The 26,005-nt window shown below is 37.6% G+C and overlaps 1 pseudogene; it reads right to left on the reverse strand.

Moving 5' to 3' along the window:
- Nucleotides 1-349: 349 nt before the first annotated feature.
- LOC125411769 (vomeronasal type-2 receptor 116-like) overlaps nt 350-26,005 on the reverse strand; it is a 46,607-nt pseudogene continuing 20,951 nt past the window's right edge.

The following is a 26,005-nucleotide window of genomic DNA, read 5'->3' on the forward strand; positions in this document are numbered from 1 at the left end:
ACAATGTTTAATATCTACTAAAAGATTTCTCTGTTTGCATTTGCATTCAAAGTCCCACATTCACTCATTTATTAATAGAATTACTTAGCATTTATTTTAATGTTGGCGGGGAATTGAGGAAAACATCCCTTATACACTAATTGTAAAAAATTGAATCTTATAAAATAAGTGGCTGTGTGGATCATTATAGATTAAAATGTACAGAAAAGTAGTATATATGACACTGCTGTGCCTCATCATTAGAAGACATGATGAGAAATTTAGCCATTCATACAGTTTACATTGTATTGTATTAGGTGGTTCTGTACCAATTCTGTAGTTGTCAGTTACAATTTATGAAATGTGTGTTTCAGGAAGATGTTTTCCCCCTTAGCTTTTGAAGAAAATTTCTCTCTGGTCTTAACAAAATTATGTAGCACTTGGGGATAAAAATGAATCCCAGTAGGCCTGCACTGGAAGCCAAGATGGACAAGACCTCCACAACCACCATTATCTTGCCCTTGGTGCTGTGGTAGACAGGGAGGAAGGTGATCCAGACGCTGCAAAACAACAGCATGCTGAAGGTTAGCAACTTGGCTTCATTGAATGTGTCAGGAAGATTCCTGGCCAAGAAAGCAACAATGAAGCTCCCTAATGCAAGGGAACCATGGTATCCCAGGACACAGTAGAATGCAGTAACTGAGCCCTTGTTGCACACAATGATGATTTGGCCATGCTCAGAGTGTACGTCTTTGTCAATAAAAGGAGGAGAAAATTGCAGCCAGATTGTACAGATAATAATTTGGATGAGCGTACAGATCGCAATGATGTAGTTGGGTACACCAGAAACCAGAAAATACCTCATCCTTCTTCCAGGTGCTGTAACTTTGAAAGCAAGCAGCACAGTCACTGTTTTGGCCAACACAGTGGAAACAGTCACAGTGAATACAACTCCAAATGTGATTTGTTGTAGAACACAAGTAGCTGAGTTGGGTTGCCCAATGAAAAGCAAGGGGACACAGGGAAACAGAAGATAAGTGAAATTAGCAAGATGTAGCTGAGATTCTGGTTATTGGCCTTCACAATGGGAGTATCATGGTGCTTTACAAATATCCCAAGAACCACAGTTGTGAATGCAGAGAAGAACAAGGCCATTAGGGTAAGAATCATCCCTAAGGTATCTTTGTAGTTTAGAAAGATCACAACTTTTTGAATACACTGGTTCTGCTCTCTGTTTGCATACTCATTCTCTGGACACCTTACACAGTTATCTACATCTGCTGGAGACAGAAAACATGATTAGTACAACTTCTGCCATTTATTGACAGAATATTTCAACTCAGTGTGTTGAGTAAACATTGTGATATTGGCATTCTTTGCTGATGATATATTTGAGAGACACTGATGCATAGCAAGACTTTCATTTCATAATATGCATTCATTATCTTTATGGGAAATGAAATAAAACAATATGCTAACTATGTGTTAATAACACCATTTTATGTTATCAGAAAGCACAGATATTTTCAGTACTTTCTGAATGCTATGATGAACTGACTGAAAGTAGTGAGTTTACAGAAATAAAATTATTAATCATTGTATTGCACAGAGTGTATTTTAATATCTCAGATCCCATGGTTACTGAGATGCCTCCTGTATTTCTATTTATTTTATGAATGCTTTCCCTGAAATAGGTGGAGATTGTGTCTTCTATTGGTACAAGTTATGTGATACATTTTCTAATATGAATTTACCAGCCCAAACACACTATATAGAAGAAACAGGAAACAGAATCTGTAGGGACTCTTGGAGTCCTGCACACAACATGCTAAGATCAAGTTCTCAACCTAAAGGATATTGACTTGTATAAAGGGACAATGCATAGGGAATAAGAATCAAAGACAGGATATAGAAAATGGATTAGGAGTTAATCAACAAGAGAGGAGGGAAGGGGGTTTTTGGTCAGGGAGAACATAGCATTGACTTTTGTTAGAGGAGACAGGTGTGGAATAAATGACAATAGCAGTTTATATAGGTAAAAGAGGAACTCGCTCACAGTACAGATAATTTAGCTTTGATTGGACAGGTTAATTAGAACAACCATAAAGTACATTTTGCTAGCTAGATTTCAATACTTTGATAGCTGATGGTGAGCATTGGGAGGAATAAGTGACCAAATAAGGTATTAGAGCTTGGTGGCTAGTTTAAGGGAAATACTAGCCATGTCATTGTTTCTGTTGATGTGAGGAGAAACCATGACCACAGTTACTCTTACAAATGAAAACATATAAATGAGTGTCCTAAAGTTTGGAGGCTCAGACCATATTATTATCCTGGGACATGTTAATATGGAGGCAGACATGGTGCTGGAGAAGGAGCTGAGGATTCTATATCTTTGATCCATAGGCAACAGAAAGTAAATGGTCTCACTGGTAATGAATTGAGCATATAAAACCTCAAAATCTCCCTCTTCTATGACATGTTTTTGCCAGTAAGACTTCAACTACTCCAACAAGTCCAGAACTCCTAAAGGGCCAGTTACTATCACTGTAATACAATGTTCTTTAGCACAGAAAAAGGAATGGGCAAAAAGGTCAGGTCTTGCTGAAATCACATTTTCCATTCTTGGACTGATAAAAGTTCCTTCAGAATCAGTAAGTTGTATGTGTGTGTATATGTACATGTATGTGTACATGTAAAAGTAACAACAAAGCTCGAATATCAAAGTTATTTAGTTTATATGGGCAAAGTAGAAAAATGGGAATGAGATAAGAAAGTTATATAAACATATTTTTTGTTTTAAAAAGCAAAATATAATTAAATAAAATAAAAAATGTTTTCACTTGTGTCCTATTCTGTTGTATGACTGTCAAAACTGATTTTTGAGAAATGGCCAGCTAATATAGACTCTCAATGAAAGTATCTTGTGGTGTGAAGTATGATTAATAAAATCACAGGGTCAGAAATTGGGCTCAACCAGAAGATCTGAAAACCAAAACTTCAGTCACTGACTCTCACCTCAACCTCAGTCTGAAATGGCTATCCTGCCTTCTGGAATCTCAAAAGAGACTGTGTCTGAGAGCTATCATCCACCATTTTATATTCCCCTCTAGGGCTTAGATTAAAGGCATGCACCACTGGGATAAAGGCATGCAACACCCAATTTCTATATTAACTAGGGTGGCTACTAGGATTAAAGGTGTTTGTTACCATAATCTTGTCTGTAAGCTTGACTAGTGGGACTGTTCTACTCTCAGATCTTCAAGCAGTATATATTTATTAAAATATAGTTGAACTGCCTCTACATTTCCCCTTTATGTAAAAAATAATAAAAAGGCTATTATTAATATGAGAAAACTATATACAATAATTACAATGACTATATACAATATAAATATACCCACAATATTGAGTCCATTTGCATTTGACAAGTTGAGAGAAAATATTTTGTAAATATCCCATCTTGGTGAGTTTAAAGGCTTATACAAAATTTACTTTCTATTAGTGGCTTACTTTTGCCACAAAGAAGGTAAACCCCATGAAAAATTTCTTCAATGTCCATTATCTTCTCTGAGGTAGATTGGTTTGCTCTATGCTCCTAATAATTAGTTGATAATACTAATTTTAATTAATAATACTCTTCTTAATTAATAATACTAATTTTCAAGGACGAGAAATTTGCATTACATTGTTAAATGAGCTATATAGGTCCAATACCTTGAACAAGATTCAAAATGCATATACAATATGCTTTAGCAAAATTAATATCAAATTTGTATCAATATACAAAATTTGTATAAAATATACAAAAGTAAAACCAATGTGAAACATTTAAAGCTAATAGTTGCTTTTTTAAAAATTAGAATCAATAATCTACCTCGGCATTGCTATATCCTCCCTTTTTCTTTCCAGAGTAGATTCAATAATCTATATCTCTATTTGATCATATTTCTATCTCCGGTTTTCTTTCCATTACTAATTTCTTTTTCTCTCTCTTCTTTCTTTCTCTTTCTTTCTTTCTTTCTTTCTTTCTTTATCTATTTATTTATTTATTTTTAACACAGTATTTTCCCAGTAGCTATAGAGCCTGTCCTGGAACTTACAGAGATCTGCCTGCTTATGCCTACCATGTGCTGTGATTAAAGGCAGGCATCACTACAGCCTGGCGCTTTTTTTTTTCAAAATAAGAACCTTGAATCTAATTTGTTTGTTTAGCTGTATTCCTGAACATTAGCCATAACAATTTGTAACAAATATTTTAAACAAAAATAAATACCCATAATCTATTAGGGGGGACTGGAGCATAGTTTTCTATGACTGGGGGTGCTGATAATCTTTTGTTACCAAAAGAGAATTTATAATTATGGTCAAGTACTTATTGGAGTATTCTGTGAGACTGGATCATTGCAGCCAGAAGTCTTAAGGCTGTTATGGATGTAGAACTCAGAGGAAACTGCAACAAATGTACTCTGAAGCATTGGATCATCTGGGTCATCCATTTCCACTAGAGATTTTTTTCAAGTAATCTTCCTTGAGCAAAACTTATTTTTCTTAACCCAAATGAATCCACAACCTCTCACCTTTTTGGAAATAAAAGTAAAACATCTCCAAAGTAACATATTTTTTGACTTACATTTTTTTATTTATTTTTATTTGTTTGTTTATAAAAATTTCCACTTCCTCCCCTCCTCCCCATACCCTCCCATTTCCCCCACTCACTCTCCTTCTCCCCCACTCCCTCTCCTCCCCTCCCACTCCCTTTCCTCCTCCCTCTCTAGTCCAAAGAGCAGTCAGAATTTCCTGCCCTGTGGGACGTTCAAGTTCCTCCCCCCTCCCTCCAGGCCTAGGAAGGTGAGCATCCAAACAGACTAGGATCCCAAACAGCCAGTACATGCAGACAAAACAAGACCCAGTGCCATTGTCAATGGCTTCTCAGTCAGCCCCCATGTCAGCCACATTCAGAGAATCCGATTTGATCACATGCTCCTTCAGTCCCAGTCCAGCTGGCCTTGGTGAGCTCTCATTCGATCAGTCCTCTTGTATCAGTGGGTGAACGCACCCCTCACGGTCCTGATTTCCTTTTTCATGTTCTCCCTCCTTCTGCTCCTCATTTGGACCTTGGAGAGCTCAGTCCGGTGCTCCAATGTGGGTCTCCGTCTGTATCGCCATCCATCGTCGGATGAAGGTTCCCTCTGGTCCTGCCTAGCTTGCTCACGTTTTCCTTCCTTCTGCTTTTCATTTGGATCTAGGGAGTAAAGTCCAGTGTTCCAATATGTGTCTCTGTCTCTATCTTCATCCATCGCCAGATGAAGGTTCTATGGTGATATGCAAAATATTCATCAGTATGGTTAAATCAGTGTGGCGGTTTCTCAGGAAACTGGGAGTCAACCTCCCTCAGGACCCAGCAATTCCACTCTTGGGAATATACCCAAGAGATGCCCTATCATACTACAATAGCATTTGTTCAACTATGTTCATAGCTGCATTATTTGTAATAGCCGGAACCTGGAAACAACCTAGGTACCCCTCAATAGAAGAATGGTTAAAGAAGGTGTGGAACATATACACATTAGAGTTTTACTCAGTGGTAAAAAACAATGACATCTTGCATTTTGCATGCAAATGGATGGACATAGAAAACGCTTTACTGAATGAGGTAACCCAGACCCAAAAAGAGGAATATGGTATGTACTCACTCATAAGTGGATTCTAGCCATAGTTAAAGGTCTTTGAGCCTATAATTAGTGGTCCTAGAGAAGCTAAATAAGAAGGTGAACCTGAAGAAAATCATATAGTTATCCTAATGGATATAGGAAGTAGTCAAGATTGCAAGGCAAACTTGGGTGCACGGGGGAGGGGTGGAAGTAAGGGGAGATGGTTAGAGAGAAGGGAGAGGGGGAGGATTGGGGATAGCGTGGGGGAATGAGATGGGGGGAGGAAGGATGGATATGGGAGCAGGCAAGTATATATCTCAACTAAGGGAGCCATTTTAGGGTTGGAAAGAGACTTGTTTCTGGAGGGGTTCTCAGGCCCAAGGAGAGGTCCCCAGATTCTTCCCCGGGCAGCAGGGGAGAGAGTGCCTGAACTGGCCTTGGCCCATAACCATACTGATAAATATTTTGACTTACATTTTGAGGACAAGACATTTTCAAAATATACAGGTTGGATCAATCCAGCAGAATCAATAAACAAATGCCTTTTGGCAGCTGTTGCTCCTTCCTCAGAAGTCAAACAATTCAAAGACAACACAATAGCACACAGTACCCAGTTTTTCTGTGTATTTTGGGTCTTTACATGGTAGCTAAGACAGGACAGATGGGATCTGGGAGCTCTAGCTTTTCTCCTGAACCCAGGTGGCAAGATTTGGGTCCAGCTCCTAGAACTGGAATTCCAATCAATCAGTGCCCCGGGCTGGTGTATAAAAATCATCAAGCAAACATCATTTTCATGAATTCATATCCCAAAAAAATCAGGTGCCAAAAGAAGCATGATAAAGAAAAACTCAGGGTCAGAAATTGGGGTTCAACCTGAAAATCTGAAAAGCAAAGCAGTCAGTCACTGGGTCTTACCTCAACCTCAGTCCGAAATGGCTATCCTGCCTCTCAGAATCTCAAAAAGAACTATGTTTGAGAGTGTCTTCCCCCATCTTATATTCCTCTCTAGGGCAGGGACTAAAGGCATGCATCACTGGGATTAAAGATTTGCAACACTCGATTGCTTTATCAACTAGGACAGTTACTGGGATTAAATATGTATGTCATTGTGGCTACTGGGATTAAAGGTGCATGTTGTCATAATGTGATCTGTAAGGCAGACCAGTGGGAGTGCTTTACTCTTAGATTTCCAGGCACTCTTTATTTATTAAAATACAATTCAATTGCCACTAAAATGGTATAACAATTTACTTAAAGTGACTTTGTTAATAAACATAGCCCTATAAAACTAACTTAGGAAAGTGATATATTTTATTTCTTTGGTTCTCTTTTGTACCATTTGATAATGCCAGTATGACTGAGAGAAGATGATCTATGTAATATGAAGGATTTACCTCTTTAGCAAACACTTACTCGTCTCATTAGAAACTTCATTCTGTGGGCAGGGGCTGCAATCAAAACAGCAGGCTGCCATTCCCTCCTGCAAGAATTTTCTGAATCCAGGACCACAATCCACACTGCACACAGAGGATGGCATCTGTGCAAAATCAGACATGCTACTGTCAGGAGGTTTACCTTCTCTTTCTAAGAGTCTATCCTATTATTATGTTTAAATACCCATAAACTGAATTTCTATACATCAAAGGAATGATCAGATTAAACTTAATATATTTTATAATACCATGCATACAAATGTACGGAAACAAATTGATGTAAATTTGAGTAGATTTCCAAACATACAAATTAAGGAGGAAGAATTGATTGTTTGATATGAACACTATAGAGATTGCAAAGTGTTTTTTTCTACTTAATTTTCATCACCTTGACACAAAGTACATTAATAAGTTAGAGGGAACCTTAACTAAAATATTTCTCTTCATTGAAATATCCTGCTGTCAATTTATTTAAGCATTTTATTAATGGGTAATTGATTTAGGACTGCCCTGACCTCTGTGGGCAGTGCTGTCCCTACATAGATCTGTGTGAGAAAGCCTCTTAGATATGTTCCTTCAGCATCTATGATTTAGTTGCAATCTCCACATGCCTGCCTGCCTTGTCACTTCTTTGCCATAATTCATGAGTCCAATCAACCCCCCCAAAAATATGATTTTGGTCAGTATTTAATCACAGGAACATAAGAGAAAGCTGGGATAAATGGACATCTGAAACAGGGGAGTATCTCTCTAAATGTCAAATAGCACACATGAACTCCAAAAACATCATGGCAAAGCATGACGTAGTGTAAAGAGGAAAAAGAACAGATAAATAGGCAGAGTGAGCAACGGCTTAACTGATATGCATTGAGCTTCAAGGAATGGTGTTTCCTGATGTGTTAATGCTTTAAAAGCCTGCAAATATTTGGCGAACCTGAATAAAAGTTTGATTTTGTAAAAATTTTATTGAAATGCTTCTAACAGTTTATAATAAAAGATCTTTTTATAAATAGAAAGCTTTCAATTGGGACCTATACACTGTTGTAGTTATCTGCTGATTGTTGTGTGCTCACTCGGCATCTTCTGATCAGAACTGAGTTGTGTGTCAACACCACAGTGTCTCCTCTGTATTGGTACTTTCATGTTCTCCACAGGATAATTAATTACAAATCTTCCTTTTTTTTCTTGTGGTTTTCTTGAAACAGAGTCTCAAATTTTAGTATTGGTAGACCTAAACTCCCTAAATAGAGTATATTAACTTAGATCACACAGAAATCTTCCTCTCCTGCCTTCTGAACACAGGGATTAAAATATGCATGCTACCAGTGTGCATATTTCTTCTCTTCTTTTCTTTATTTAAATAAAGTTTTACTATTTATTTTTTTGTATTTGCTAAGATATTAAGGACTATTTTCAAGAAGCATGGAGAAATGTCAATCTTTGTCTAATCTCTGTTTATTCAAGCCAGTGACTATGCAAACCTAGTTCCCTAGGACATGCTATGCAGGTCAGGCTGGACATAAACAGATAAAATGTTTTCTACCTCTGCCACCCAAGAGTTTTGATTAAACATACACACCAACACATACACCTGGCTTCAGTTAGGATTTCATTGGAAATTTTTTGAGTTTCTTTTCCTGTAGTACAATGTTGTCAAGATGATTATCATAGAAAAACTTTTTAATACGATAAGGCTAGAAAACATTGAGTAATTAATGGAAAAGTAAGCCTTATTAAGTCATTATGGGATCCTTCTATGTGTAAAATTTCATTTTATTTCAATTTTAACTCTCAATCAATGTTGAACTGTTGCAGGGAGTAGGCTGCTTGTTCATCCCAGCTGCTCAGCTAGCTTAGCTTCAAAATAACTACACAGATATTGTATTACTTAAATCACTGCTTGGCCCATTAGCTCTAGTTTCTCAGTGGCTAATTCTCACATCTAATTTAACCCATTTCTATTAATGTGTATTACCATGTGGCAGTGGCTTATCAGGTAAAATTCCCAGTGTCTGTCTCTGGCGGATCCATCGCATATCTCCCACTGTTTTCTTTCTCCCAGAATTCAATTCTGCTTTCCCTTCCTACCTAATTTCTGCCCTATCAACAGGCACAAAGCAGTTTCTACATTAACCAATGAAAACAACACAAAGACAGAAGGATATCTTACACTAGTTAACTTAGTTAAAAGTCATTTCTGCACATCATATTTGAATAATCATGTAGACCTGTGCTTGGGTCTATTTCTGAGCTACACTTCCTTAACTGTTTTAAATCTCTTAAACAATCATTGTAACCATGGAATAAAGTCATATTTGTCACAGGGATGATCTTTCTGTTGTGTTTTTGACGTATACTACTCAGTGTTTAGCTGAGAATTTTCCATTCAAGTTAATGAAATTGTAGTGTCTGATGTTCTTTATTATGTCTCATTTCCATAAGATTCCTTTCCTCCATCTTTATAGAAATGTCTTCATGTTAGTAACTAAAGTGGTTTTTCTTTGGAAGCACAAATGAATGCATATTTTACAAACCAAAATCTTGCTGTTAGTGTATTATGATAGGAGAATATGAAAATTAATATTTGGTTTTGAGAATAATTTGCTAATTGTTGTTCATTTTATTTAGCTATATATGTATTTTGGAGATCAGACATTTGTTTGATGCGGGGTTGGTGAAGATCTTCTCCCAGTCAGTAGGTTGCCTTTTTGTCTTAATGACAGCGTCTTTTGCTTTACAGAAGCTTCTCAGTTTCAGGAGGTCCCATTTATTCAATGTTGCCCTTAATGTCTGTGCTGCTGGGGATATACATAGGAAGTGGTCTCCTGTGCCCATGTATTGTAGAGTACTTCCCACTTTCTCTTCTATCAGGTTCAGTGTGTTCAAATTGATACTGAGGTCTTTAATCCATTTGGACTTGAGTTATGTGCATGGTGATAGATATGGATCTATTTTCATTCCTCTATAGCTTGACATCCAGTTATGCCAACACCATTTGCTGAAGATGCTTTCTTTCTTCCATTGTAGACTTTTATCTCTTTTGTCTAAAATTAGGTGTTCATAGGTTTGTGGGTTAATATCCAGGTCTTCTATACGATTCCATTGGTTGACTTCTCTGTTTTTATGCCAGTACCAAGCTGTTTTCAATACTGTAGCTCTATAATAGAGTTTGAAGTCAGGGATGGTAATACCTCCAGAAGTTCCTTTGTTGTATAAGATTGTTTCTAACAGTTCTTTTTTGTCCTGTATTCTAATGCTCTCATTGTCATGCTTGACCAAACATTTATATTAGTTGTCAGGTTTAGGAGCTTTTCAAGTGTCTTCCATTGTGGTCATAAATTTCTATAAATTGTATGCATCAATGAATATTCATCTATTTCTGGATGAGTTATGGTTCTCTAGAGTAATAGAATTTACAGTATTCTCTCTCTCTCTTTCTCTCTCTCTCTCTCTCTCTCTCTCTCTCTCTTTCTCTCTCTCTCTCTCTCTCCCCTCTCTATGTATGTATGTATGCATATGATATCATTTAGATTGTGGTCTAGCTCATCCAACAAATGCTAGTTAAGAATGGGATCTAAGAATACAGAAGCCACCCAGTTCATGATGCTGGATGTGTCAATCTTCAGTAAACACTTCAATCCTAAACATGTTGGTTCATTATAATGCCAGTGAAGTAATATCTCAGTTGATCTTCAGTAAACACTTGAATCCAAAAAAATGATGGCTCATTATAAAGTCAATGCAAGAATGGACTTGCTAGCAAGGTGAGAACCAGCCGACACAGTATAGCTTTCTCTTCTCTTTGCTCTTGTATAGGCTTCCAGCAGAGTGTGTAGCACATATTGTAGGGGATTTTCAAGATCAAAGTATCAAACTGCTCTTCCTGCACAGGGTGTAGCACAGATTATAGGAGGATTTTCCAGATCAAATGAAATAAGTGATTAAAGTTTTTCTTCCCAATTCAAGATTCACATAAATGATGCTTATTTTTCCAGATTAGATTAGATGAAATTTCATAGCATCATAGCATGGCTTCCTTTCCTTTCCTTCTTTTTCTTTCTCCTTCTTTCTTTCTTTCTTTCTTTCTTTCTTTCTTTCTTTCTTTCTTTCTTTCTTTAATTTCTCAGATTTATTTTAGAGGCATATTTCTCTTTCTAGCCCTGGTTGTTCTGAAACTTGCTATGTAGAAGAGGTTCCCTCAAACCAAGTGGTCCACCTTGCTCTGCCCCCTGAGTTCTGGCATTAAAGAGTATTACCACAACCTGATGTAAGGCATATCTTTCTATCTCAACAATCTGGGTCTCAATTCTATCTTCTTACTTCAAAATAATCAAAAATAACTCACAAGTGTGCTCTCCATTTTTGGGTTTTAATAAATTCAAGATGTAGTCAAATTTATTCCCTTGAAGAGATCTCAAAGCCTCGTTTGATTATAAAGGATAACTTTGTTGGGTACAGTAACATGATTTTGCAAACATATCTCTAAGTCCTTGAATTGGATCACTGATACTCTGCCCTTTTAAAGGAATTGATGAGGGAATCTTCTGTTATTTATGAGAGGTATTTCTATGAAAAGGATTTCTATTCTGAACCCTTCAATTTCCATTCAGTACCATTAAAATGCAAATTAATTTAAAATATATCATAGGAAGGTTTTTTTCTGATAATTTGTGTATAAATGCCTCCTGTTTCCAGTTGGCCATGTATCTCATTGTATTTTGGGAAATTACTGTTGCATTTTATTGAACACATTGTTAATTTCTTCATTAATTCTTCTTCTGTCTAGTTTTAATAACTTTGATTATTTAATCACATCCCCTTTGTCTCATATATATTTCAATTGTTCTTATTTTTACCTATCATAGTTTCAGTGTTCTAATTCTTCTGCTTGTCTCTGATCCTTGCCATCCTATACTCAACTTGAAATTTTCCCTTATGAGAAATTTTTTTGAGATAGTTATTGGATTTCTTTTTTGTTTCCTTTACATATGTTAGTCTGAATATTTTTATCATATTCTACCATTTGGAAAGTATCTATCACATGCTCACTCAGTTCTTTATGATATGCAAGATTTTATGATTTCATTGCTTTCTTCTGGAATTGATTTGTGTTCTGTTTGATGACATGGAATTTTGTTATTATCATTCTTTGCATTTTTCTAGTATGCCATTGAACATACATCATTTTAGCCTATGACTATAATATTTGTAGTTGTGTTGGCTTGAAGTCTCATTTTTTATTCATTTGGTTTTTCATTGAAATTTGCCTATATGGGAGATGAGCACTGGTTGCAGGGTTCATAATCTTCTGTATCTTTCAGTGGATATTTTTGCAATGCTCTATTTGGCTTGGAAACAGCACACTTGAAAGTTCATTGTTGCTCCCTGATGCATTTGTCTGTCAGTGGCTATACCTTCAGTTCATATGTTCTATTCCCTGAGAGTAACTCTCCTCATCACTCTGAGATAAAATAGTATTTTGTAAATTTTATGCTACCTCAGTTATCTAATACAATTTCAGATCTAGTTTGACGAGTTTCCTGAAATTAACTCCTTTATTTTCAGCCATATAATATTGGAGAAGTTTGAATTGGATATCTTAAAACCATTCACATCAGAATTCACACTTGTAGCATACACTAGACCCATAATGGAATTCATCTTTTACACATGTCAATTAGCCATTTCTTTTATTACAACTATTTCCTTCCTACATAGTTAAGGTAACTAGACACACTCTTTGCTTTGAGTAAAATATGAAAGAATTTACAGGACCAAGCAATGTTCCTCTAGTTAGCAATTACTTTAACAGATATTCATCCATTGGCACCACACATAGCAGTGTTGCACAGATATACATACAAAGAAAGCACCCATATCAACTTAAAACCGAAAAGAAAGAATAATGAATAAAGTTATAATCACAGGGTTATGAAAATATTACCTTAATATATTGTTCAAGATGTTGGAAATTTAGTACCTGCTGGTACAGATATTTAATAACAATTATGTAATAAAAAATAAATGATTTCTATATGTTTACTTTCTCTTCCCTTACATTTACCCTCAGTCTTTCAACTCTTGTGTCAATTGTTCTACAAAATGAATGACAATCACTGTCTAGCTATCAGAATTGTACCAAGAAAAAATAGGTCTATTTACTAGAAAGAATATAGCACAGTAGTAACAGTCATTATACATTATATATTAAAAATAAGAAAAACATTCTGGAATGATAAATATTCATTGTATGCATAATAAAATGTCACATCAAAAAGGGAAATGTACAAACATAAAATATGAGATCACAAAATGCTTTGTAATGTGACTATTTCTTTTAGTTGGTTACAAGACAACACAAATTGTTTTCATTGTCTGTGTTACTGCTGTGTGATGCAAAATAATGCAGTTAAGTCAGACCCACCTGTCTACTTCCTGTAACCTGCTCTATCATGTCTTCATATAAATGCAGTTGTTGACCATATGGAAAATATGAGATAAACTCTCCTATTTTCACCTTAAGTCCAAGACCATATGGTAAATTCCAAGTCTGAAAAATGTCATACTCTTCCTGAAGTTTTTCTTTCTGGTTCATAATCACTCTGTCTCCAACTGGATTAGTGAAGCGTGTTTTCCTCAGAAAGGAGTGCAGCTGAAAGAAACAAACCATGCTAAAATGTGTGTGCCCTTTCTTGCATTCATAAAATGCATTTTATTTCATACTAAAGGCAATATTATTGAAGGTATCCATGGGAGAAATATCAATGAATCAAGTGGACTAATAAAATTATTATAATGTTCCTAGAAGTTAAGCTCTTTCAGAAAACATACCCAAACAGAAACACAGACATATATGCAGATACCAAACATCAATATGAAAATACACACACACACACACACACAGCATGAGAGACTGAGAGACAGAGACAGGCAGAGAAAGAGAGAGACAGAGATTAACTTCCATACAGACATACAAAATGCAGCTACTTACATTTTGTACAGACATAAACATAAATGCCAACACTCACACATGGAAACAAAACTACACACAGTGAGTCATATGCACCAAAACAGACACACAAAAACAGAAAGCTGCAAAACACATGAAAAAGCCCACAAATACATGTACAAATTAATTTACATATACACACATGGAGACACTCACAGACAAAAACACCCACACGGAAACATATTGATATAGATGGATTTGTGCTCACATACAAAGACTGATTCAAGAGGTGGGTAGGCAGACAGACAGACAGACAGATAGAAAAAAAGAAGGATGGAGATAGAGACAGAGACCCACATTGAAGCACTGGACTGAGCTCCCAAGGTCCAAATGAGGAGCAGAAGGAGGGAGAACATGAGCAAGGAAGTCAGGATCACGAAGGGTGCGTCCAACCAATGAGACGGTGGGACTGATCTAATGGGAGCTCACCAAGGCCAGCTGGACTGGGAGTGATGGAGAATGTGATCAAACTGGACCCTCTGAATGTGACTGTCAATGAGGGCTGACTGAGAAACCAAGGACAATGGCACTGGGTTTTGATTCTACTGCATGGACTGACTTTGCGGGAGCCTGGTTTGTTTGGATGCTCACCTTTATAGACCTGGATGGAGTGGGGACGTCCTTAGACTTCCCACGGGGCAGGGAACCCTGACTGCTCTTAGGACTAGAGAAGGAGGGGAAGGTGAGGAGGGTGAGGGTAAAAAAGGCGAGGAGGAGGTGGAAATTTTTAATAAAGAAAGAAAACAAAAAAAGATATACATATGTGTAAGCAATATACAACAGTGAGATCAACACATATAAACATGTGCACTGACAAAATACTCAGGAAAGTATTTACAGGAGGAGGAGCTTGGGCGTTCCCCGACCCCATAGACGCCCAGGTCGCCCTGCAGTGCTGGCTACCCCCTCCCACCTGCCTTCCCAGCTCCCATCCAGGTACGAATTCCTATATTTCTCCCTTCCCCCTGGGGCCATAAAATTTCCCCAGCTCAGCTGCCTTGCGAGCTGGGCCTGGGCTGCAGGCACATCCCAGCTGGAGGCAGTTGCTGGGTCTTAAAGGCCTCCCTGAGGACAGGTGGACCAGGGGCCAGCTCAGCCACATTCCTGACCAGCAGGAGCCCTGACTTCTAGCAGAGGGCCATCTGAAAGGTGAGTTTCCTTTGGGCCGGGGCAGGGTCCCGGTGAGGAGGAGGTTGGGTGTTCCCCGACCCCATAGACGCCCAGGTCGCCCTGCAGAGCTGGCTACCCCCTCCCGCCTGCCATCCCAGCTCCCATCCAGGTACGAATTCCTATATTTCTCCCTTCCCCCTGGGGCCATAAAATTTCCCCAGCTCAGCTGCCTTGCGAGCTGGGCCTGCATTGTAAGCACATCCCGGAAAGAGGGAGTGCATGTGCTTCAATAGCCTGCCTGAGGAAAGGTGGGCATTCTGTCAGTGAAGTCCCTGCCCAAGAAGGGAACCTGACCCAGTAACAGAAGTTCCAATAGAGAACATTTGAAGTAAGTGATGGGTAGACGCCAAGGCAGGACCTCATTCAACAATCTGAAAAACAACATGAAAACACCAGATCCCAAGGACCCTACAATAGAAGGACTTGAACACCTTAACCCAGAAGAAGTGGAAAAAAGTGCCATTATGAAAGCAATAGAGTCCCTTAAACAGGATATGAATAACTCCCTTAAAGAATTGGATGAGAAAAATAACAAAAAGTTTGAAGAAATGAGTATAGAATTAGATGAGAAATATAACAAAAAGTTTGAAGAAATAAGTAAATCCGTGAATGAGACCCTGAGAAACCAAGAAAAAACAATCAAACAAGTAAAGGAAACAGTCCAAGAATTGAAAACTGAAATGGAGGCAATGAAGAAAACACAAACTGAGAACCGGCTGGATATGGAAAACCTAGGTAAACAAACGGAAACTACAGAATCAAGCATAACCAATAGAATACAAGAGATAGAAGAACGAATGTCAGATTCTGAAGATACCATAGAGAAAATAAATGCTCTGGTCAAAGAAAATGGCAAATCCAACAAATTCTCTACACAAAACATTCAGAAAATCTGGGACACAATAAAAAAAACCAAATCTAAGAATAATAGGGATTGAAGAAGGAGAAGAACTGCAGATCAAAGGCCCAGAAAATATATTCAACAAAATTATAGAAGAAAACTTTCCCAACCTAAAGAACGATATTCCTATGAAGGTTCAAGAAGCATACAGAACACCGAAGAGACTGGATCAGAAAAAAAAATCCCCTCGCCATATAATAATCAAAACACAAAACATACAGATTAAAGAAAGAATTTTAAGAGCTGCAGAGGAAGAAGGTCAAGTAACTTATAAAGGTAAACCTATCAGGCTTACACCGGATTTCTCTATGGAAACCATGAAAGCCAGAAGATCCTGGATAGAGGTACTGCAGAAACTAAGAGACCATGGATGCAAACCCAGACTACTATACCCAGCCAAGCTATTGTTCACTATCAACAGAGAAAACAAAATATTCCAGGATAAAAACAAACTTAAACAATACGTAGCTACTAATCCAGCCTTACAGAGAATATTAGAAGGAAAATCACTACCGAAGGAATCCAACATTCCCAACACAGCCTACAATAACTCGAACATCTAGCGACCATTCACAAGCACAAATCAAAGAAGATAAACACATACACTCTACTACCTAAAAAAAAAAAATGACCGAAGTCAACAACCACTGGTCATTAATATCACTTAATATCAATGGACTCAATTCACCTATAAAGAGGAAAAGACTTAGAGATTGGATACGAAAACAGGATCCAACATTCTGCTGTTTACAAGAAACACACCTCAACCACAAAGACAGACACCTACTCAGAGTAAAGGGTTGGGAAAAGGTTTTCCAAGCAAATGGACCTAAGAAACAAGTGGGCGTGGCCATTCTAATATCTAACAAAATCGACTTCAAACTAAAATCAATCAGAAGAAATGGAGATGGACATTTCATACTCATAACTGGAACAATTCATCAGGAGGAAGTCTCAATCCTGAATATCTATGCTCCTAATATAAAGGCACCCACATATGTAAAAGAAACTCTTCTAGAACTCAAGGCAGTCATCAAACCACACACACTAATAGTAGGAGACTTCAACACTCCTCTCTCACCAATGGACAGGTCAATCAGACAGAAACCAAACAGAGAATTGAGAAATTTATTGGAGGTATTGAATCAAATGGACTTAAAAGATATCTATAGAACACTCCACCCAAATAGGAAAGAATATACCTTTTTCTCTGCAGCTCATGGAACCTTCTCGAAAATTGACCACATACTCGGTAACAAAGCAAACTTCCACAGATACAAAAAAATATTAGTAACTACCTGTGTCTTGTCAGATCACCATGGACTAAAATTAGAATTCAACAACAATGCTTCCCCCAGGAAGCCAACAAACTCATGGAAGTTGAACAGTCAACTACTAAATCACCCCTGGATCAAGGAAGAAATAAAGAAAGAAATTAAACTCTTCCTTGAATTTAATGAAAACAAAGACACAACATACTCAAACCTATGGGACACTATGAAAGCAGTGCTAAGAGGAAAGTTCATAGCACTAAGTGCCCAATTAAAGAAAACGGAGAAAGCACACATTGGAGACTTAACAGCACACCTGAAAGATCTAGAAAAAAAAGAAGCTGATTCACCCAGGAGGTCTAGAAGACTGGAAATAATCAAACTGAGGGCTGAAATCAACAAAATAGAAACACAGAAAACAATCCAAAGAATCAATGAATCAAAAAGCTGGTTCTTGGAGAAAATCAACAAGATTGACAAACCCCTATCCAAATTAATCAAACGGCAGAGAGAGAACATGCAAATTAATAACATCAGAAATGAAAAGGGGGACATAACCACAGACACAGAGTAAATTCAGAGAATCATTAGATCTTACTATGTAAGTTTATATGCCACAAAGTTGGAAAATGTAAAAGAAATGGACATTTTTTTAGATAAGTACCATATACCAAAGTTTAACCAAGAACAGGTGAACAATCTAAATAGACCTATTAGTCGCGAAGAATTAGAAGCTGTTATCAAAAATCTCCCTACCAAAAAAAGCCAAGGACCAGATGGTTTCAATGCAGAATTCTACCAGAACTTCCAGGAAGAACTAATACCTATACTCCTTAACGTATTCCACAATATAGAAACATAAGAGTCATTGCCTAACTCCTTTTATGAAGCTACAGTTACCCTAATACCAAAACCACACAAAGACACAACAAAGAAAGAGAATTACAGGCCAATCTCACTCATTAACATCGACGTGAAAATTCTCAATAAAATACTGGCAAACCGAATCCAAGAACACATTAGAAAAATTATCCATTATGATCAAGTCGACTTCATTCCAGAGATGCAGGGCTGGTTCAACATACGCACATCTATCAATTTAATCCATCATATAAATAAACTGAAAGAAAAAAAACCATATGATCATCTCACTAGATGCTGAAAAAGCTTTTGACAAAATTCAACACCCATTTATGATAAAGGTGTTGGAGAGACTGGGGATACAAGGATCATACCTAAATATAATAAAAGCAATATACAGAAAGCCGACAGCTAACATCTAACTGAATGGAGAGAAACTCAAAGCCTTTCCACTAAAATCAGGAACGCGACAAGGCTGTCCACTCTCTCCATACCTCTTCAATATAGTGCTTGAAGTTCTAGCAATAGCAATAAGATAACATAAGGAGATCAAGGGGATTCGTATTGGAAAGGATGAAGTTAAACTTTCGTTATTTGCTGACGATATGATAGTTTACATAAGTGACCCCAAAAACTCTACCAAAGAACTCCTACAGCTGACAAACACCTTTAGTAACGTGGCAGGATACAAGATCAACTCCAAAAAATCAGTGGCCCTCCTATACACAAAGGATAAAGAAGCAGAGAGGGAAATCAGAAACATCACCTTTCATGATAGCCACAAATAGCATAAAATATTTTGGGGTTACTCTAACCAAGGAAGTGAAAGACCTATTTGACAAAAACTTTAAGTCTTTGAAGAAAGAAATTGAGGAGGATACCAGAAAATGGGAAGACCTCCCCTGCTCTTGGATTGGGAGAATCAACATAGTAAAAATGGCAATTCTACCAAAAACAATCTATAGATTCAATGCAATCCCCATCAAAATCCCATCAAACTTCTTCACAGACCTTGAGAGAACAATAATCAAGTTTATATGGCAAAACAAAAAACCCAGGATAGCCAAAACAATCTTATACAATAAAAGAACTTCTGGAGGCATTACCATTCCTGACTTCAAACTCTATTATAGAGCTACAGTATTGAAAACAGCTTGGTATTAGCATAAGGACAGAGAAGTCGACCTATGGAATTGAATAGAAGACCCAGATATTAACCCACAAACTTATGAACACCTAATTTTCGACAAGGGAGCTAAAGGTATACAATGGAAGAAGGAAAGCATCTTGAACAAATGGTGCTGGCATAATTGGATGTCAACCTGTAAAAAATGAAAGTAGATCCATATCTACCACCATGCACAAAAATCAAGTCCAAATGGATTAAAGACATCAACATTAATCTGTCCACTTTGAACCTGATAGAAGAGAAAGTGGGAAGTAGTCTACAAGATATAGGCACAGGAGGCCTCTTCCTAAGTAGGACCCCAGTAGCACAGACAATAAGAGAAACAATGAAAAAATGGGATCTACTGAAACTGAGAAGCTTCTGTAAAGCAAATGACACTGTCAGTAGGACAAAAAGGCTGCCTTCTGACTGGGAGAAGATCTTCACCAACCCCTTATCAGACAAAGGTCTGATCTCCAAAATATACAAAGAACTCAAGAAACTAGACACTAAAACTCTAAATAATCCAATTAAAAAATGGGGTACTGAACTTAACAGAGAATTCACAACAGATGAAGTTCGAATGGCCAGAAGACACTAAGGTCATGCTCAACCTCCTTAGCGATCAGGGAAATGCAAATCAAAACAACTTTGAGATACCATCTTACACCTGTCAGAATAGCTAAAGTCAAAAACACCAATGATAGCCTATGCTGGAGAGGATGTGGGGTGAGAGGAACACTCATCCATTGTTGGTGGGAATGCAAACTCGTGCAGCCACTGTGGAAATCAGTGTGGCGCTTTCTCAGGAAACTGGGAGTCAACCTCCCTCAGGACCCAGCAATTCCACTCTTGGGAATATACCCTAGAGATTCCCTAACATACTACAAAAGCATTTGTTCTACTATGTTCATAGCAGCACTATTTGTAATAGCCAGAACCTGGAAACAGCCTAGGTGCCCCTCAATAGAAGAATGTTTAAAAAAGGTGTGGAACATATACACATTAGAGTTTTACTCAGCGGTAAAAAAAAATGACATCTTGAATTTTGCATGCAAATGGATGGAAATAGAAAACACTTTACTGAGTGAGGTAAGCCAGACCCAAAAAGAGGAACATGGTATGTATTCACTCATAAGTGGATTCTAACCATAATTAAAGGTCTTTGAGCCTATTATTCGTGATCCTAGAGAAGCTAAATAAGAAGATGAACCTGATGAAGATTATTTAGCTATCCGCCAGGAGGTAGGAAATAGACAAGTGTCCCAGGTAACCTCGGGTGCATGGGGGGGGGGTGGGAGGGTTGATGGAAGGGGAGAGGGTTAGAGAGAAGGGAGTAGGGGAGGAATGGGGAAAGCTCGGTGGCCTGGGATGGGGGGAGGGAGGAAGGATGAATATGGGATCAGGGAAGAATATATTTCAACTAAGGGAGTCATTTAGGGTTTACAGGAGACTTGATTATATATGGGCTCCCAGGTCCAAGGAGAGATCCCCCAGATTGTTCTCTGGACAGAGGAGAGGGTGCCTGAATCGGCCGTGGCCCATAACCATACTGATGTATATTTTGCTTATCACCATAGATCCTTCATCTGGCGAAGGATGGCGATACAGACGGAGACCCACATTGGAGCACCGGACTGAGCCCCCCAAGGTCCAAATGAGGAGCAGAAGGAGGAAGAACATTAAAAAGGAAATCAGGACTGCGAGGGATGCTATCACCCACTGATACAAGGGAACGGATCTAATGAGAGTTTACCAAGGCCAGTTGGACTGGGACTGAACGAGGACGTGATCTAACCAGATTCTCGGAATTTGACCGGATTCTCTGAATGTGGTTGGCCCGAAGTCTTACTGAAAAGACATTGACTATGATACTGGGACTTGTTTCCTCTGCATATACTGGATTTTTGGGATCCAGTCTGTTTGGATACTCACCTTCCTGGACCTGGAGGGAGGGGGGAGGAACTTGAACTTCCCACAGGGCAGGAAACCCTGACTGCCCTAAGGCACAAAGAGGGAGGAGGAGAGGGAGTGGGGGGAGTGGGAGGGTGTTGGGAAGAGGGGCGGAAATGGAAACTTTTATAATTTAATAAAATTTACTTAAAAAAATTTAAAAAAGTATTTACAGGAACAAACTCCCATACAAAAAGATATTAACACAAGACAAATTACAAATTTATGTTCAGTTCCAAATACAAATAAATATGCAGATATACAGAAACATATCTTTACACAGTAACACAGATACAAACAGAGATACCCAAAACACACAAACATACAACCATACACAAAACGAACCATGCATTCACACATATGAATACAAATGTAAGTCCTTAACTGAAAAATGACACTGTTTACTGTGTAATTACTTTCACTCAAGATGTGAAATGAGGTCACTTGTGGAAAAATTATCTCATAAACTGATTATCACATATCTGACAATAAATACACAAGGATTTATTTTCTCATAAGAAGAGGATTAAGGAGAAAGAACTTAGGCTTACAGTTTTTGAAGTGGTGTGGTGTTACTCTGTAACAAAATTAGTGATCTTCCTTTATAAATTGTGCCTTCCACACCATAGATTTTGCATTAAGATTTATACCAGCATCCAGATTTACATCACTTCAGAGAAAAGTTTCCAGAAATCTTTCTATTTTATGAAATATTCCCTAATCTAGTAAATTGGGGCATTTGACAGAAACAAAAATAATTGGACATTGATGACATCAAATATCATCCAAAATAAGAAACACTACCTTCGAGCAGTAAGTATCATGTCCTTTTCCATTATTCATTGCTTGAATATATACATGCTGAATAAGCATTTCATGGAGGGCATGGGCTACTGTATATACCGCATTATATATGTCATAACTCTCATCACTAAAGGCCATGCCAAAAGTCTGTACTTTTAGCCACTGAAATGAGGCATTGAATAAGCAATTCTTCAAGGTCTTACACATAGAAGCTGAGACTTTGCAGTTCAAGTTCATCCACTCTTGACTGGCCAGAAATTCATCAGTGTATTTGAGAGGGTTCAATGTCTGGACAAAAGTTTTAAAACTAGAAATCTCAGAATGGTGGTGTGCAAAAGTTATTTTCCCATTGAATGAATTAAGTGGGAAGTCATTCTTACTTGTAGTGCCATCCCACTGTGAGGTGGTGACCCATATTCTCTGTAAACCTAGAGATTCCCACTTTCTAAATCCTACAGCTAGAGTACTGTCTGGGTCACCATAAATGATAACTACATTTGTTGATGATGTCATGATTTGGTTACAATACGCATCAGCTCTTGGTAAAAATAAATCCATCTTGACTGGGATCATACTCACAAAGGCAAAACAAAAAGTTATTTTTTCCATCTCTTCTCTTAACTGTGTGAGAAATTGAGTACCCTGGTCATTATCTGAGATGGCCAGCCCAATCCAGTTCCAGTTAAAGTAAAGCATCAAAGAGATCATGGCCAGGGCTAAAGATGTATCCTTGGCAGCCATCTGATACAGATAGGGAAATTGTTCATGATTGTTGAGGATGGGGTGAAAAGGTCCATAGGTAATCTGAAGGACCTACAACACAGAGAACAGCATGAGGTAACACACACGCATAAGAACTTGGAAACACACTTTCGGCGAAGAGTTCCTTAAAAGCTTGTTATCTGTTACTTTTTCCCTCACCTCAGTTTCAAAAAAGGAAATGAAGCCCCATCAAGACTGAATAACAACCATGAACTACCTATTTAACATAAATTTGAAGGTAGTATACTCCTAACAATATTCTTAGCATCTACGACTTATAACAGCAGAATCAGAATTTCTTGAAAACTCACAACACAAAACCTCACCTGTTGAGGTGTGAAGAGGTTGAGCATGGTCCCTGCCATCACAGATGTTGCCAAATTTGGTCCTGTAAGCACCATGGAACATATAGTCTGTTCATCACAGATATAATTAAAGGGAGTATCACGAAATTCATCAGAAAATTGCAAGTGACTATATAATTTTGTCCCAGTTGCACAACCACCTTCTGGGCATTCAAATATGAATGATGAATTTGGTAAAAGATCAGGGTTCCTGTTGACTTCATCCATGGAAAAAGCTAAGGCCAGTGCAAGCTGGATGTTTTTAGTTGTTCTGTAAAAGAATATGATTCTTAATATGTACAAAAATCTACAGATGATACTGTGTAGTCAATGGATGCACTATTCTGAGCTGTACAGTATTCCAAACCATTGTCAATACTGTAACAATGGCCTATGCTTTGATATTGGAATAAGTAGCTGGAAGCTTGTAAAAAGCTTTAAAAGTTCATCAGAGTGCATCTTCCATAAATAAGGTAAGCCATCGGCATCTTTCTAAGTGTGTTTTTTGAGCTTCTGGTTTTTGAATGCTAACTCTAAAGATAAAGACAACAAAGAGGGTTTGACCAAAAATATAACTTTTCATGTATTCATTTTGAAATCATCAAGCAATGTGAAAAATTCAAGAGACATGTGAGCCTATGAGTTTATCATATTTTCTACAGATTAGACTGTCCTCAAATGTACAGAGATATGCCAGCTCCAGGTTCTTAGTGCAGAGATTAAGGCAATGTACTACCTTCTTTGTATTCTTCACCTATTTTATGTTTACACAGAATGTCATATATTCACACTGGATATATCTGAACTATAAATTTTATATTACAGATCTGCTTTTACTACCTTTCCAGTACACTAACACAACAATAGTAGTCTACATTAATTTGTATATGCCGGTTTAACATCTTTGTAAAATAGAAGATGATAAAGTGTAAAATATGATGAAAATATTTATGAGGCCTCTTTTGTAATAAAATTGGGTCACAAGCATGCTGGGGGGGAATAATACCAATTTGTGTAATTTGGGGGGGAAGATCTTTAACTTCTGTCTCTTCCTAGTCATTTAATATCATCTGAGTGGTAAACATCAATCATACTCCTTCATTCTAAATGATTTACTAAGAGTAAAATAAACCTATTTCCCACTTAGATATTGTACTACTATGTTGTATTTATGTATTTACCTATACCTTTTCAAATTAAAAACAACTTTTGAATATTTTTTAAACAGAAAAGTGTCATTGAAAATTTTAGTAACACACAACATGAATTTGAGAATAGATCTTGTGATGCTCAAACACTAATTCCTTATCCCCAAACATTAAGAAACATAAATCCCTTGAGCAGTTAGAGTGTCCCAGTGAACTAAATTTCTGTGTTTGATAACAACTTTTTTTGTTTGTTTTTGTTTCCTTTTACTTTAAAATAATACCAATCAAAATTCCCACTCCCCTCCTCCCACTCCTTCCCCTTCCCCCAACATACTCCCCCTTCCCTCTCCAGGTCTAGGAGAGGTCAAGGCACCATGCCCTGTGGAAAGTCAAATGTCCTCCCCACTACAACCAGGCTGAGCAAGGTATGCATTTAAAGAGAATAGGATCCCAAAATGCCAGTACATGCAGTAGAGACAAATTCCAGTGCCATTGTCATTGATCCTTTAGTTTGCTCTTACTGTCAACCACATTCACAGTTTTATCCCATGCTCATTCATTCCCATTTCAGCTGGAGTTGGTGAGTTCCCATTAGCTCAGGTATACTGTCTCAGTGGGTGAACCCCTCATGGTCCTGACCTCTGATCATATCCTTAACCTTCTGGTCTTCAACTGGACCTTGCAAGCTCAGTCCAGTGCTCTGCTGTGGGTCTCTGTCTTCATCGGTCACCAGATAAAGTTTTTATGGTGATATTCAAGATAGTCATCAGTCTGACTATGGGACACTTTCTTTATTCATTCTTCTATTGAGTGACACCTAGGTTGTTTCCAGGTGTTGGCTATTACGAATAATGCTGCGATGAACATAGTTGAACAAATGCTTTTATAGTATGATTGGGCAACTTTTGTGTATATTCCCAAGAGTGGTATTGCTGGAACTCAGGAGTTAGGTTGACTCCAAGTTTTCTGGGAAAGCACCACACTGATTTCCAAAGTGGTTGTACAAGTTTGCATTCCCACCAACAATGGATGAGTATTGCCCTTACTCCACGTCCTCTCCAGCATAAACTATTATTGATGTTTTTGATTTTAGTCATTCTGACTGGTGTAAGATAGTATCTCAAAGTTGTTTGATTTGCATTTTCCTGATAGCTGAGAAAGTTGAACATGTCCCTAAGTATCTTTTGCCCATTTGAAATTCTTCTTTTGCAAATTCTCTATTCATTTCATTACCCCATTTTTTAATTTGATTGTTTAGAATTTTAAGTTTCTTGAGTTCTTTATAAATTTTTAGCTCAGTCCTTTGTCTGATGTGGGGTTGGTGAATATCTTCTCCCATTCAGTAGGTTGCCTTTTGTGTCGTATTGACTGTTTCCTTTGCTTTACAGAAGCTTCTCAGTTACAGGAGATCCATTTATTCATTGTTGCTTTTATTGTCTGTGCTACTCGGGTTATTCGTAGGAAGTGGTCTTCTGTGCCTATACATTTAAGGCTACTTCCCAGTTTCTCTTCTATTAGGTTTAGTGTGCTCAGATTTATATTGAGGTC

Source organism: Myodes glareolus, chromosome 1 (assembly GCF_982192425.1).
Source record: "Myodes glareolus chromosome 1, mMyoGla1.1, whole genome shotgun sequence".
Classification (NCBI taxonomy): domain Eukaryota; kingdom Metazoa; phylum Chordata; class Mammalia; order Rodentia; family Cricetidae; genus Myodes; species Myodes glareolus.